This window comes from Clytia hemisphaerica, unplaced genomic scaffold, assembly GCF_902728285.1.
Source record: "Clytia hemisphaerica strain Z4C2 unplaced genomic scaffold, Clytia hemisphaerica genome assembly, whole genome shotgun sequence".
NCBI classification, from domain to species: Eukaryota; Metazoa; Cnidaria; class Hydrozoa; order Leptothecata; family Clytiidae; genus Clytia; species Clytia hemisphaerica.
This window is the reverse complement of record NW_027103917.1, coordinates 1,902,855-1,908,802: the sequence shown is the minus strand read 5'-3', so window position 1 is coordinate 1,908,802 and position 5,948 is coordinate 1,902,855. Positions and strand designations below refer to the sequence as shown.

Sequence of the window (5,948 nt, the reverse complement as noted above, 5' to 3'; positions counted from 1 at the left end):
ATTCTGACTTGTTAAATCAGAGATTTGGGAAAAGAGGATAAGAAACGCCGCTGCCGCTCGCTGTTTTCCTATTCTTTCCCTTTGAATTCGGCACCCTTTGAAGAAGCAAGGCTGTAGAATAGTTGAGCAAGAAGGAAGGCCGAAACAAAATGGCGTTACGTACAGGTTAACCAATGTTCAAGAAAAAAGTCCTTGAATAAAGCTTTCCAGTGAGTTCTTTGTGAAAAAGAGACTGGGGAGTGAATCTTTGATCTTTTGGGGGTTTCCCCTGAGAAAATCGAGGAAAATCATTCCATATTCTGGGAGTAAAGATGGCGGACATGAGGCATGCTTGAAATTTTGAAAAATTGGGACCAATTTCTTTCTGGCTTGTATTGCTCTGAATGAATTTTTTGTGTTGCAGACATAATTTTTATGGGTAGTAGGAAGGTTGATAGTGATCATGTAAGTATTAGTTTACCCCGGCACTCTCTAAAACGTCTTGGCATTTTGATTTAAGATGGGCAAAATCAATTGATAATTTTGTTGTTTTTCTTCAACTTTTAGATAAAAAAAATGTAATTTTAAGCAAAACTTGCCCCATGGTAATGGAATTGAGATTCAGTAAGTATACTTGATTTCCTCTGTGGTACTTTTAGCTTTATCTAGGGAAACCATTGATTTTTGGGTTGGAAATTTCAAGGTTTCAACAACAAAAACATTTCAAAAAAATAACTTTGACATGTGATATTTATAAATTGTGACTACCTGAAGGGCCATGATTTTGACCAGTCAGTGGATTATGATTTAGAAGGTGCAAGGCTTTGGTACTTTTACATTCAAAATTGTTTAATCCGTGGAATTGCATTTTGTATTTAAATGGATTAGGGTAATTTCATATACAGATTTACATTTTATATATTTTCAGGCTAGTTCATATTCTTTGTGAAATACTGTTAACAACACCGTCCCATAGAAGTATTGGCCATCCAAGTACAGGTTGCCGATGCAACGACGATTGACTCAAGATTCAGACATTTTTGCATGTTGACTGTCACGTCTGTTCTCTGCAGTGCCAGCAGAAAAGGACTGCTAAAAGATGAGTGGGAACTGATGTATGAAAACTTTACGTGTATTATATCTATTTGACTCAACAGAAGCAGGATGGAATAATAATTCTATGGTGTTTGATGTTATATTTATGGAAAAAGTGGATTTGAGCGGTTGGACCTGTATGCCCTTTGAAAAATGGATGTCGATATATTTATTATTAGAATGTTCAATGGAAAATTGGGGATTTCGATATACACATTATTATGTAAATGTTCTCTGGCGAAGTGGATTTTGATGCAACTTCTTTTTGGAATCTTTATTTCGATGTTTGTTTTTTTATCCAGGTTGTCCTTGGAAACTGAATTTTGAGGCATAAATACATATTGCATGGTATAGATGAAATGGATACGTGCTGCGATGATAAGTCTACTTCATTTGTCTATATTTTGATTTGGGGGCTTTTGCCCTGAAGCTATCCCTTAATTTGGGAAGCAGGTCAAAACAAGTCATCAAATCAGGGAACATGTAGGCCAAAATTGCCAAATGTAAACAAACCAGGAAGAGCCAGAAATGCTTCTATAATAGACCTTTTTTCAAAGAGGACGTCCTGTTGAATAATTATGTAGTCCAGCCATAGAAACAATGATAGTGTGCTGTATCATGTATATTGTAATAATTACGCATCATTGTTTTTCTGCTGGACTACATAATTATTCAACAGGGTGGCCTCTTTGAAAAAAGGTCTATTTAAATTTATATTCATATTTTCAGTCTGATGTTATCTTTAAACTATATTTTTCAAATTTAGATTTAAATTTTTTTAGCATTGAGTCATAACACCTTTTGCATTTAGTGTTCATGGAGCAATAATCCAATTTTTAATCAGCTTTGAAGTCTTAAAATCTGTATGAAATGTACTACTCAAGAACATAGTTGGAAAGGCTTTGGTCGTTTTTATTGTATATCCAACTTTTTACTTCAAGTAAAGTCAATGGTGATCTATTTTTGTTCATGCTCTGCAATACACATTGATTTGAGGTGTTTTAAAGGCCTATAAATGAAGTTAAATTATACTGAAAAGTCTTTTTGTTCTTAATCTTTTGCAGCAGTTGCAAAGAAGATTTATATTCAGAGAAATAGCGAAGTCATATTATGCACTGAAAAAAAATACAAACTAACAATGACAATCTGTAATTCAAATATACACTGTGGAAGAATATTTAATTTTTATACACTATTATTTGTTGGGTTGGATGGAAATGCATAGTTTTTTTAACCTCATTTTTACGATGTTTTTGTATATATAATATTTTTTCTAACATATCTGGGGAAATTACCTGGTGATGTCTTCGGTATAATTTTTGTATTTTTTCAATGGTATTGTAAGATTATTTTATGTTTTGTTGTCTAGAACTCATAAAGTTCTTACAAGAAAGCCTTCATGGTATTTATGACCTCCTGGCATTGATATCATGAATGGCCATCGTTTCTTTTTTCCTTTTCTTTCTTTGACATTTGTTGTTGTTTTTTTGTCCTCCAAGGTTTTATTTTCAACCTCGCTATCCCTACTGAAGAGGCCTTTATGGTATTGTTTCTTAAAAACTTTAGCCCAAGAATAATGATAAACTAGTTTTACCAGCTTCGTTTGTATTCTAACGCAACACATTTCAATTATTTTGGTATCTAAACTATCCAGCAAGGAAAATATTTTTTACAAATAAAGCTGAGAAACTATTTAAGGCTCGCAACCCAAAGTCTTGTCCAAAGTAAAAAAGTGCTTATAAAAAATAACAAAATTCTCGATTTTAGAAAGAAAAAAAAATTCACTTTCGATATCAATCACGGCTGCCATTTTTTGTTTGTACTTCTAGTCTTGTGCGCATAACGAATCAAGCGCTCTGATTGGTTCAGAACGAAAACAATCGATCGGCCGCAGACATTTCAATAGAAACAAAAGATTCTACAGCCTAGCTTCAAATAGATGAATAGCGCATTTCTTATCCTCTTTTTCCAAATCTCTGGTTAAATACAAGACCACTACTTGACATCTATCTGATGACTAAATGACTATATATGGGCTGAAAGACCTACATGAAACTATCCAGCGTTTTCTACCTTCTAGCAATCATAATTTCGCGAAACTTAACATGACGATATTGCCGAACTGGAAAAGCCGGAAAGGCTTCGGACTTTTTTTACTTTTCATCATAAACAATTTTCTTCTTGTTTTCATTAGAAACTCAACTTAAATCACTCATTCCTCTGCTTTCCTGGGAAGCCCTGGGAAGAAATAATTTCTCTTCAAATTTCTTATTGACAGAAAAGGGAGGTATTTGCAAGTGTTACGAGCAACATTTGATATTTTGTTAATCCTCTCTTCGGTTTTTCTACTGAAAGTCTATCCCTCAAAATGTCTGTATTCGATTAATAGAAACGCTTGATGTTAACCAAAATTAAAATACTAAAAACCAGCGAGGCGGTTATGGGTGGCTAAAAAGTCTCATTCAGTTAATATCTCACCGTAACGACCAGCCAGTTTCTTGATGTTCGGTAGTTGAGACATCTCTGTCAGCGACTGAAAAAGGAAAATATACATGACCTGTTACGATCAGGAAAATACATGAGTACAGTACATAGATTCTTTTTCAATTTATTTGATATTCCATAGTCATACTCTTTACCACCATTGTAAATTTCAAAAATGTCAAGTTAAACTACCTTTCACTGCCCACAGGAAAAGAAATCCTGTTTGGACCCAGCATTCCTGCAAACAAGGGCCTAGTTTATTATTAGCTCTCTTTTAGTGATCTTCTTGCGTGTTCAGGTGAGCAAAATTCAGTAAATCCAAAATGGAAACCCACTGAAATTTAGCATTTGAAAATCAAATCCCTGTAGAGTTAGATTGTAACAACTTTATCTGAAAACTTACCCCTTACCACTTTCAATTATCTTTCCAAACATCAAAGTATAGAAAAGTGAAGAGTGAACATTTTGAGCGCAAAATCTGGAGGATATTTCAGCTTCAACACAAAATTCAAATGACGATCCGAAAAAAATCACACTTGTAAAAACACCGTCAAGATATCCTCAAGATCTCCTGCTTTTTCCCTTTGAATGCATTCTAAAGAAGATATTCAAAAATTGGTGACTGCTCTTTTTCAGAAATCATTTCTTGCGGTAAGAATTTATAAGGAAAATGCTTTTAATAATTTAAAATTTGAAAGTATTGAGCTATTGCTAGTAGCTTTCCAGCTATACAAATAAATTAAAGATAACTCGAAGGTATTTATTTAAAGCAGGAATATGTAATAGCATCTATATTATAATACGCTTAAATCGGAACTCTCCCATTCTCGCAAGAGGCTTTTTCGCTAGCGATTTTTAAATACACGGCAATTTTTTTCGCGCCTTTTTGATTGTATATTCAATTCTATTCGCCAAGTGCACTTCCATTCAAGAGAGCACATTTCTCCTTGATGGAGAAACACAACTGACTGTGCAATAGCACTATCAGCATAATTTATAGTTTTTTAAAAAAAAGTTTATGTCGGTTATGAAATAATTTTGATTCACATGGGAATACGTCGAAGATAAAATTTGAGTTTTCAAAAAGACATCATATTTATGATTACCCTTGAGATTAATAAAGCTCCGATGACATTTCCCTTCTATTTGATACTCTGATAAAAACATTTCAATTTAATGGACTTGACAATATGAGAAAAGTTGATGACTTATTCCCAATTCAATTATGAAATTTTTTAATCAATGTTTGCTATTTTTTGTTCTATTGAGATAGCAAAATGAAAACGCTTTTACTTACGCATTGAGTTTAATTGTTAAATAATTGTTGACTCTGTTAAGAGGTATTGAAAAAAGGCACTCTTTATATTCCACCGTAAAGCACTGTGGTCTTTGGAGTGATCGGTGTTGCCAAGTACCTCTAATACTGAATTTGAATTTCTATTTGTTTTTTATCTTCATCCTTGCGTGAGGAAAATAATAGTCTTTCCTCTCCCAAAAACCCTAAAAAAAGCACGTTTAAAGTATGACCGATTTCTCGCGAGAAATTTTTAACTCAATTTTCACCAATATTTGCATGAGCATTATTTTTAGCGAGTCAAGAACATTATTGTTTGAAGGTTTTCAACAAAAGCAATTATGACAAATTTATACAATTTAATAAGGAGAAGAAAAATCAAAATTCAACTAAAAATACTTTCACCATATTTTTTAATGTGCATTAATTTTAGTGTCCCCTTAAAAATTTTAAACATCAATTTTTACGAAAAAGGCCTAAATTTAAGAACATTTCTTCTCGCAAAATAAGTACATTTGTATACAAATCCCTACAAGTTTCTGAAAAATAGAAAAGCGAGCGAAGCGAGCGTATTAAAAGGAGTAAGAAGTCGTCTCGGACGACGCCGGGACGGCTAGTGGTGGTATAAAGAAACAGGAGAAGCATGCTATTGTAACCAAGCTCGCCCTACGATTAAAAAGGTTACGATGTAACTTCTGCTCATAATCTCATATATCGTGTATTTCTAATGAGCTCTTTTATCCATAGGTGAAATCTTATTGGCTCATTTAAGCTTCAGAAATTAGATGAGACGAGATTCATTGTTTCTGACATCAGTGTAAGAAAATATTTGGACTAAAAAAAGGTCTGTAAACTTGGCAATCCTTCATCAAATGACAAGGTTTTTCGATCAATGTTTTCTTTAAGGTGAACTCTATTGCTTGATAATTTCCTCCAAAATTCTCCAGCGACTTTATGTCTACAAATCGAGTTTGAAATCGTGTGTGCTTATAAAGAACTTTTCATTTTCTGGCTTGAGAAAATATCTTTTCAAAACAACATTGAACGGATAACGAAATGGAACGAACATAAATTTGTTTCGTCGACGAAGTTTTAT

The 5,948-nt window shown here is 33.3% G+C and overlaps 1 long non-coding RNA gene across 1 annotated transcript; it reads left to right on the top strand.

Moving 5' to 3' along the window:
- Positions 1–22: 22 nt before the first annotated feature.
- On the top strand, positions 23–1,212 carry LOC136809421 (uncharacterized). The gene is made up of 2 exons (XR_010846980.1): positions 23–603; positions 908–1,212. It is a non-coding gene; the product is annotated as an uncharacterized lncRNA (long non-coding RNA).
- Positions 1,213–5,948: the final 4,736 nt, after the last annotated feature.